The sequence below is a fragment of the Anguilla rostrata genome, chromosome 2 (genome assembly GCF_018555375.3).
Source record: "Anguilla rostrata isolate EN2019 chromosome 2, ASM1855537v3, whole genome shotgun sequence".
In the NCBI taxonomy this organism is placed as follows: domain Eukaryota; kingdom Metazoa; phylum Chordata; class Actinopteri; order Anguilliformes; family Anguillidae; genus Anguilla; species Anguilla rostrata.
This window is the reverse complement of record NC_057934.1, coordinates 49,144,048-49,154,533: the sequence shown is the minus strand read 5'-3', so window position 1 is coordinate 49,154,533 and position 10,486 is coordinate 49,144,048. Positions and strand designations below refer to the sequence as shown.

Genomic DNA, 10,486 nt, shown 5'->3' with positions numbered 1-10,486 from the left:
GTGTGTGTTTCATCAGTATTTAACATGATCTATATCATATTTCCTCCACACAAATTTGAATTGATTTTCATTACAGCAGATGTCTGGTTTATTGAAGAGCAATTACGGGCAGGAGAAGTGTATTACAGTATGGCAGATCAAATGGCAGATCAAAAGGAACAGAATGAATCCTGTGGCCGTGCTGCAGAGACGGATGATATTGATTGATAGGGGTGATGTATAGCACATGGTAAAAAATCTACCCTTTGACTCTTCTCTCATTTATCAGACAGATAATAATAAAATACATGTTTTATTATCAGTGAACTCTTCTGTAAAAAAAAGTGAATACAAATTTGTACTGATGGAAGTCTAAATATTTCTGGGGAATAAACAAATCTATGGGGGGAAACCACAGATGGAAACACACTGAAACAAAGCAAACCAAACAAAAAAAAAAAGATTTGCATCTGCAGCCTGAGAGCTGTGCGAATCATAGAATTTTATTGATATCACATTGCTTATTTAACTTTCTAATATTTACTTAATTTTGAAATGTATAGGCGATGTCTTCAATTGTTAGTAATTTGGCTGGTGGGACTGGGTTGTGGGCCTGAGTAGAAAGGCCAGCAGAGGGCAGTAAAGGACTTGAAGTTTCCATTTCACTTTATCATGCATTTGTATTCAGTTTCCAATGTGATACCTATTCTTAGTCAAGAAATGTGACAGACAACAATTAGGGAAGTGGAAGTAATTTGTCTGAAGACAGTGAATGATTGCATATAAATTGAACTTTTTCAGCAAACTGTGGTTCACTTTGAAACTTTGAGTTGAGAGGTAAATCTACCCCGATGCCATTTAATGAAGCTGTCGTCATCCAGTAATGTGCAAAATCATACACAGGAACAATCACCAGGACCAGCTCAGTTTTCTTCATAAATAAATGATTTTCTGAAATAGAAAATGAATTCAGACATGCCAATTATAGAGGGTTGTGCTGTCAATTTCTCGTGTATGCTATCTAATTCAGGTAACTCAGACTTTGTTCAGATTTTCTGTGAGTTAAGGCTTATGAAAAAGTCTAAGTAAACTTCATATTTTGGATATGTAGCTATTCAGAAGAGTTAGTCAAATAGGCTGTTGCCTAATAGTGGAATCAGCTATAATATATACTGTATGTAATAGGCACATCTGTAACCCTCCTCTCACAATAAATAAATAAATAACATACTTATGTTAAGTGTCATTATATTTATAAGTTATGATCATGCTCCAGTAATTTGTGCCCTTGACACAGTAATCTGTCAAAAAAATGTTTTGTTTTGCTTTTCCTCTTGACCCAAGCTGTAAATCAGTTATTATCGCAAATACTTTTGCTGCCTAACTGAAATGCTCAGCGCTGAAATTATGGGATGCTGTACAGACTATAGTTTTTTGCTGGGTATGAAAACCCTCTCATGCAGTGGAGTAACAGGCCTCTCCTCACGAGCAGGTGTGCCATGCCTCAGTGCGCACAAAATCCGGTTAGCTGGTCTAAAAGGGACAGGAGGAGGAGCTCTATCAGGGAGCTGTGATTGATGGGCTGTTCCCTGCCCCGGAGAGACTGTGAGAGCTCTGAAGGACAGTCTAACACAGAGAGAGGTGAAGAGGCATTCAGGAGAGAGTGCTGCGCCACTCCAGCGTCAAACTTCGGGCAACGGCCAGGCAACCAGGTTGGATGCTTGTAAATATGCATTTTGATTGAGGAGCTTCATTAAAATTCTTTGTTTCGCCAGCCTCTGGTCTAGGGAGCATCTCAGTTGGGGGCTTTAGGAAACAGTAGCAGAAACATTTTAATATTTGGAGAGGTGAAATTCAATGCTGTCTGACACTATTAGCACAAGGCCTAAATATGGCTGGAGCTTTCTACTTGTACAAAGCATGGTTATTGCACGTACTACTGGACATCATTCTGAATAAAGGTATATGCTGAGTGATTACAAATTACAGTTAGAGTAAAAACACAATTTGTGTTCTACTCAATAGACAGAATCAATGTGATAACAAATCTTGAAAAATACAATAATATGAAAAACATTCTAATTAAAGACATTTAGCTCTTAGATTCAATCACATAGATATTCACTAAAGCGCAAAGTTCAGTTTTTACTCTAACTGTAATTTGTACATATAGGAAGTACTAGCCATATTTTTAGTCTTGCTGTAAGGCCAAGTTTACAGTATACACGTACTTTGTGTCTCCTGTTGACACGATTAGTTTCAATTCATCTCACACACCACCATGGTGTACTGCATGTAAAATAAATTAAAGGTTAGAATCAATGGGGCAATCACAGAACCTCTGAATTTCCCTAAACATTTTGGAGTCTATTTTCTGTATGAGGTCATCTTGTTTATTTTTGTGCAGCCGTGACAAGTGATGTGAAGAAGACCGAGAATTTTCAATCTCTGCAGTACATCCCTGTGGAAATCAGCAACAAGAGACAGACTGTGCTGGAAACAGGAACTTTAATTACACTCTCATTCACCATCTACCTTTTTTATGGACGCTGCAGTCCAAAGATATTTTTATGTATGAAACTTGTGAAAGTTTGATTGAAGCCATGAAGACAAATGACATTTAACCTGAATACCCGAACATGAGCCAGACATGGTGAAATATGATTATGGATCTCAAAACTTTGTGAAGTTGGGAAATTAAGGAGGATACATCAGCCAGCAAACAGGGTTTGAGGTTTATGCAAATGGAAAAAACAAAGACAACCATAAGCCACAGAAAAATATCATGTTTTATTCATTTAAGATTGTCATACCAAATTACCAGTTATGGTCAAAGGATCTAAACCCAATTTATTTTGATGCCTCTCACTGACACAATAATAAAATAACATGCAAAAGAGCCACGAACCTCAGACCTCTGTCAATATGATGACATTGTTGCTCAGAACTACTTGGAAGAAACAATAGATTCTTCTTTGCTGTACTCCCTTGCCACTACAACATCATGTGTTTGCAGTTATCAATAATTAGTGAATCAGTAACAGATTATTCCAGTGATTTTTAAGAGCTAGAAGGATACCAGATAAATTCTTACAGGACCAGCTTTGTCATAGGGTATGCATTGGAAACAAGCTACTTCTGACCCTTTCTCTCCACTTCTGTTCATGCACATCTGTCAAAAATATGAACATCTTCAGTAAATAGGATTTTGCAGTCTTTAACCACATGTATCACTATTATATACTATTATTATATTTGTGGACTGCTTTATTTGTGTATTCATTTTCATTTGGTCATTCATACTTTGAATTGTTGCATATTATTTATTGTCCAGACAATATCAGTATTCATATATTTCTGTTAGCCAACAATCCTGAAAATCCAAACTTGAACAACTGGTGGATGAGGTATTATTACACAAGGTTAAAGTTCTATTAATATGCAGTGTCCTAATGCATCCCAAAAAGACACAGCAGCTTCCATACCTAATAATGTTTAAAGACTCACAGATGGCAGTTATTCAGCTGGTATTCAATAACATCCTTCCATCAGCATAATGTCATGCTTGACTTGTGCCTATTAACATTTCTAACCTGTGCTGCCAGTTGTCATGCCAACATTTAGTTCTGAAGGATCTCATTTTGGGAACTGAATCAGTCATTATCCAGTGCAGTGGTTCTCTATGATCAACTTCTGCATATTTTACTCATATCTCTGGAATTTTGGAAGGGGAGGGGGTGCCAAAGATATGGCTACATCTTGTGCAATGTGATTATGCAGATAAAGAGGACAATTTAATGGTTTTACATGAAAAAGAAAAAATGCATACATTAATACTTACAGACCCAGTCGCTGGCATAAACATTCTGTCTGTCTGTCTGCTTGTCTGTATATCCAGTTGGCCAGCATGTTTCCCTGTAGACACATGCAACACCAGAATTAGAGTTTCATCCTGCTGAAGGATGGAAGCAATCACATATTTGTTTTTAGACTGCTATAAGAGAGTTCATTCAGTCAGCTGTTAAGTAGAGGGAGTAATTTATGTTGGAGCACTTTGGGGCCACCACATCATTCCTGTTTAGGGCCACCAAAATATTAGGGCCAGCTCTGAATACTGTTGTTATCCTTCCACAGAAAATCCTACAGCCTGCAATGAACATTTACTTTCTATCCAAATTTAATCTACTTTTCGTGCTTGTAGATATCTCTTTCTCCTTTTGTTTACTGCATTTTGGTTTTATCACGTGCATGAAAAAAAATGTTAAAAATAACATACCTTTCTAGTTTTAACTTTCTGAGGAAAATTATCCATCGTCCGATCTGAAAACTCTGATGTACCGTTCTCCCTCCCCCTGGATGCATTGGGAAAAGAGCATACATTAAGGTAGATCAGTAAATGAGCCCCTTTGAACACCATAGCAAATGACATCTTGGTCATAATTCATCCTTTATTGGTCAGATGACATGTTAAAAATGACATCAGTGAAATTCTACAATATTCACCAGAAGTCTTGATACTACACTACATTTTCAACTTCCCTCTTGATGGAAAACGTTATCATTTCCTCTTCAGCTCTACTATTAAGTCACCATTACTAGAATGAGAAGACAACTTGTCCCATGTAATCTCATTTTAACAATGAATATTTTGATGTTAAATCTATCTAACCATAACTGGATCCTGACACCTAGGGTCTCTGTCCTTGGCAAATGGAGTATACTGCAATATATTAAAAAATTTGGTGGCAGTGTAGTATAATAGGTAAGGAGTTGGTCTTATAGCCTGAAGGTCACAGGTTTGATTCCCAGGTAGGACACTGCTGTTGTGCCCTTGAGCAAGGTACTTAACCTGCAATGCTTCAGTATATATCCAGCTGTATAAATGGATGCAATGTAAATTAGTTAGTTAGTAACCCCTTACGCCCCTCACTAAGTAAGTCTTTCAAATAAATTTAATCCCAAGTGTATTTTGTATGCAATTTCTGATATGGGTGAGCAAAGGTAATTAGTGAACTATAAATAACAGATCTTTAGAGGATAATAATAGTTCCGTACAACCATGTTTGTTTGAAATGTTTCTGTCCGTATGGGCTGACATGATAATGTGACTGCAGGGAATTTCCGACCTGCTATTTTAACTTGTGAAATCAGATAAAGCCAGCAAGCTGCATTTTGTCTTTATTCATGGGCTTTTCCTTTGGGGTTTTAGATACATGTAAATTCAGGTTTTTATTGACATTTACCCACATAAATTAAAACTGCCTAGTTTTAACAGAGCGCAGTACCTGTAAACAAATGCGGTTAAACTGCATTAAATTCAACAAAATTATTATTTAAAAGCCCTGGGTGAGAGAGAGAGAGAGAGAGAGAGAGAGAGAGAGTAAAAACTGCAAAAGTAAGGTATGCATGTGTGTAAAAGCACACAACTTCAGGTCAGCCTTCATAAGATTTTTTTAACTGTAGAGTTACACTAAGTTTCATCTTCTCGTCTGCATTAGATTACATTTGAGGCTGCACCTCGTCTCAGTTGTCTGAGCACAATTATAAAAAAGAAAAAAAAAGAAAACATGTCATGGTGTTAAATGACCTCCAAATTAATAAATAAGGAAAAAGTCTGGGTTTTCTCACACCAGTTTTGAAGCTGAGCAAGCACATATTCAGTGACAGTAGGAAATTGGAAACTTACCTGTAATCAATTAAACGATTGAATTGCCCAAATAATGGGGCAGGAATGATAATTACATGAAAAAGGAACCACTAAGCTTGAGATGAGTTTGGCTGAATGACCTGGAAAAGCACCTCTTCAATATTCATGGAACAGCTATTTCAATTTGTAGAATTGGACCATTACAAATGAATGATTTTAATTAAAGTAACATGGGCATTGGAATGGCCTAAATATTTGTCTCCATGCAATGAAATTGCAGCAGAACATAAATTACATGGAGCACGTACAATGTCACCTTTGTAATCTAGAAATTGCATGACTCAGCTTGTAATGACAAGTCATTTCTGTCCCAAAGGTACCGTTGGACCGAAGATCCGTATTACCGGCAGGCTTCAAGTTGTCTTAAAAAATCCATGTTTATTGTGCCAGTGGTAATTTGTATTCATTCTTGTGAAACAGATATGCCCTGTATTGAGTTCTGTTTGCATAAAATTAGTAACCTTCATGCTGAAATTTATGTAGATAACACTATTTAAATATACATAACCCTGTGCTGCCGTCTGCCTGTTAGTGCAGTTGAGTTCCCTTTCACACAATGTGGGTGCCCTCTGAATTGTATGTCATTTTTTAGGGTAATGGCAACGGTTCATTCGGTGCAAAACCATCATTTACAGATTTACTCCAGAGACAGAAGGTCAGCAGTTGAAACAAAGGGCCATATTTACTAAGCCTGCCACAAATTACCGTCAGTGCTGCAAAATTCTGTGTCACCGCATGTTTTCAATTTAGCTGGGTATTTACTAAGAGCGGTTATGTAAATGTTCACAGCCACACCATGTTCATTTAAATGCACTGCCAGTATTTAAGATGCATCTTACGCATGGCAGGAAAGCAACCATCTCTGGTGAAGTCAGGTTTTGGACAGGTGTCAGGATCCATTGATGCCATGGATAGCCACCTCTAAATGTTAACAGGTCTCATTAGTAAAAACCTTCAGAACACAGTTTTAATATTTCAAGTTGTTTAATTCCGTACCAAATACACAACCATCTCCATTCAGCGTCTCTCAGATTCTCTATGGTTTCTGAGTGTTTTCTAGCGAAAAACTGGATGCTAGGTGACCAAAAAACAGGATGTCCCTGTCTGTATAAATGTTACAGCTGTTACAGTTACACCACCTCTGAGTGGCTATAACAAACTATGTGAGCTATCTAAAGAGAAAATGAGAGGGCAGGTACCCAGTGAGTTCATGGAGAGGGCTTCAGATCTGGAGATTAGGGACATTTATGTATAAAAAGTGATGTAATTTCTACATGGTAAAAACAAAATTGTAGAGAAAAAAAAACATATTTATTTGTACAACACATTATGGAACTCACTGTATATATATATAGTTTATCCCAAAGATTATCTGGCTGGCTAAATTATGCCCTGCTCCTACTTTTGCCACAATGTTGAAGATGACATATCTATGTGTGTTTGTGAATCTGAGCGCCTGTTTAATTTAACTTTGAAGTTAAATGGCGTTATTGGATTGTACAGATTTTCCTTTCCAGCTGCAACACAACACAACACCTTGATTGATTGAGAAACACAAGAAAAACACCATTAGGTAGCTTTGAGTTATTGCTCACAGATGGTGTTTTCGGTTTCCTGCTTGGTGTTCTACACACGCTACATTTCGCTGTCCTGCATTAACCCACTATAGTAGGATGTGTTATCATTCATTTAATCTAATTAATCGAATGTTTCTAGAACATATTTAGATACAGCACTTGCACTTACGAATCAACTGCACATTTTATGCATAGAGGATGCATTTTTGTTTGAAGAGGAAGACATGCAATGAGCAGACTAATGTCCTGAATAGTCCAGTTTGTCAAGCAATTTAGTTGCGGTCCAGTACTCTTCCCCATTTCCTCACATGATATTGTTGCACTATATTTCTTTACTCCAGTTAGCCCATCCTGACTTTATTCTAAAAAATAAAAAAAATTGAAATGATCAACATAAGCGGACAAGCAATGAAAAACTAAAAAAACAAACGGAAAAAAATGCTAAAACTATCCAAATACAGCTTTTAGATCTGAAATCATTCAGTGTGACAAAAATGCAAGAACAGAGGAAATCAGGATCAAATACTTTTTCACGGCACTGTAATGAACCATTTAAAGGGAGAGATAATAGAGTGGTGAGGTCCCTTATATTTGTGCGTGATCCATATGATTGGGAACAGCAAATGTTCGTTCTGTGTGTGTATGTGTATGTGTGTGCTTATGTGTGCATGTGTGTGTGTGAGCATGTGCGTGTGTGTGTCACTGGCTTGTACTCAGTTACAGTATAAATAGAGTTGGGCCCTAAAGAAGGCAAACAAAGTGCAAAATAAGTACTGTACCCCAAAGTTTGACAAAAATAACAAGTGCTCAAGTACTGACGTATAGACCACTTCAATTACATTGACACTTTCGTCTACAGGTATTGTGAAGGAGTCAGGCGGCGGTTGGAGCAACAAAAGAGTGGCAGGAGACAGAAACTTCTGTTCACCCAGGTTTATTTACAGGAGACGTGCTTCAAACCCAGAACCGGTGCAAAATATGTACAGGTGACAACAAGACAAAATATATATACAACAAATACCACAAACAAAACAAAAATGAGTAAACAAAACACAGTAGGCTATGCCTAGTAGGCCCTACTTGTTGAAATAAGCTGCCTGTCTAGCATAACCATTCAGCACACACAGAAAATAAAAATTCCAGGCCAGGAGGACTTTTCCTATGGCTTAAATAGCCCAAGCCCCTCCCCCGGCAGTCCTATTACAAAAAAAAAAAAAGTTTCTTCCCTTTATCATTATGTCTTATTTTACATTTACATTTCAAGAACCAACAATAAATAATTACTATGCATAAACAAATGAATGTGAATAATGAATTGTCCATTACGGAAAACAAAAGCAAATGCATACATCCTCCCCCCTTGGGATTTCACACATGACGTGTCCCAAACACCCCCATGAAAAAGAACTATGGTATGGCCCGGGGGGGCCAAGATGGCGGCAGTTTAGGAGGGAGTGTTTTTTACGCTCCGTCAGGTAGCTTAAGAGGTTATGTGAATTAACAACGCAATTTGACCTTATGATCGTAGCCTATTAATAATTGGATATTTGTGAGGGTGAAATATTATCTTAACTTGAAATTACGAAAGTGGTTGAGGAAAGAAAATCTCGAGCAGTTTACATCTGAAACCACGATAAAGAACCAAATGGAGGGCGCCATGGCGAACGAAACGGTAAACATCGTTAGCAACAACCCCATGACGGCACTTGAAATAAATACAAACTTGGAAGATCCGTTGCTGAAAGATCTTAATTGGTATAAGTCAAAGTCAGAGTTAGCAACGGACGTCTCAACACATCAAATCACCGACACTCCTGTGAAACCCCCGTCCAAGAAATCAAAGCGGGAAAGCCGAGAAAACTCAGGTGAGGTGCTGGCAGCCATTCGTGCACTTTCCGAAAAGCAAGATGAGACCTACCGGAAAATTTCAGCTATTGAGAAAATGACTGAATCAACTTCTAAACAAATTGAGTTGCTAGCCATTACCGTTCAACAACTCTCCGTGGATGTTAGCCAACACAAAGACGCATTATGTCACATGGAACGTGAGATCAAAGATTTGAAAGCGGAAAATAAAATTTTGAAATCCACTGTTGCTGACTGTCAACGCTACAGTAGAAAATGGTCGCTGAAAATACATGGAGTGAGAGAAGAGGACGGAGAAAATATCAAACAAGTGGTGACCGAAATCTTTGGAAATGTAGCACCCAAACTCCGCGACTCCTTGAAAGGAGGCGTTGACATCGTTCACAGACTCGGACAGCGGCGACAAGACGGATCTCATAGAGCTATCATAGCTTTATTTGCACTGCGTTGGTTGCGAGATGCTGTGTGGAAAGAAGCGAAGGGGTCGAAGTTTCTTCACGATAACAAACTTCGTATTGCGGAGGCCCTGTCACCGGAGGACAAAGCCGCGAGGGAGAGACTTTGGCCCATGGTAAAAAAAGCGAGGGAAGAAGGAAAAAAAGCATCTTTCCGCGGTCCTTTTGCTTTCATTAACGGAAAAAAGGTGGACTTTTCTGAATCACCCTAGTGTTGCCTAATTGATGTCACTGACAGGTCAATCATTCAATTGCAATTTAACTCTCTAGATCGTTTCTTCCAGAGCGTCATGCGTTTGCCTTATTTTTTTATAAACCATCTAAGTTCTGATTTAATTCGTTTTCCTAAATGGAAAATGTAGCCTATGTTCTGTTGAAGAGGCTATACTCAATAGGTTTGGGCTGAACTGGTCCCACCCTCAAAGTGTTCTTTTTTTGGCTCATTTATGTTGTTAATCACTACCTCATTTTAGGAGATTTCAGTCAGCAAATCTCTCTAGCGTTCACGACTGTACAGTATTAGTTTTTCTTTCTCTCTTTTTGTTTTTTTTTTCCTTAAATTGTTATGGAGATTGAGTTTCATTCTTTAAGTATTATGTCCTTAAATGTCAGGGGTATTCGTGATGCAACTAAGAGGAAAGCTTTTTTTTTATTTTGTAAAAGAAGTGAAGTGGATTTAATTTTTTTTCAAGAAACACATTCTAGTGAGGCAGATGCTAATTATTGGAAAACGCAATGGGGTAACTTGACCTATTTTAATCATGGTACAAACCATTCAGCAGGAGTCTCTATTTTTTTGCATAAGTTTAAAGGGGACATTTTAGAAAAAGTAGCCTCTACTGATGGAAGGTGGATATCATTGGTGATTAAACAGGAGAACAGTATTTTTATTATTTGTAATT

General features: G+C 37.8%; 1 long non-coding RNA gene across 2 annotated transcripts in view; it reads right to left on the bottom strand.

The window, feature by feature from the left end:
- The window catches only part of LOC135249505 (uncharacterized), a 29,113-nt gene continuing 18,627 nt past the window's right edge, over nucleotides 1-10,486 (bottom strand). Inside the window, exons 2-4 of one of the 2 annotated variants that reach the window (XR_010328716.1) lie at nucleotides 4,256-4,331; nucleotides 3,821-3,894; nucleotides 1-1,785 (exon numbers count right to left, since the gene is read on the bottom strand). This is a non-coding gene — a long non-coding RNA (uncharacterized LOC135249505). Of the gene's footprint in view, nucleotides 1,786-2,389; nucleotides 3,152-3,820; nucleotides 3,895-4,255; nucleotides 4,332-10,486 lie in introns of those variants that run through there. The other variant, XR_010328717.1, reaches the window with a different exon arrangement.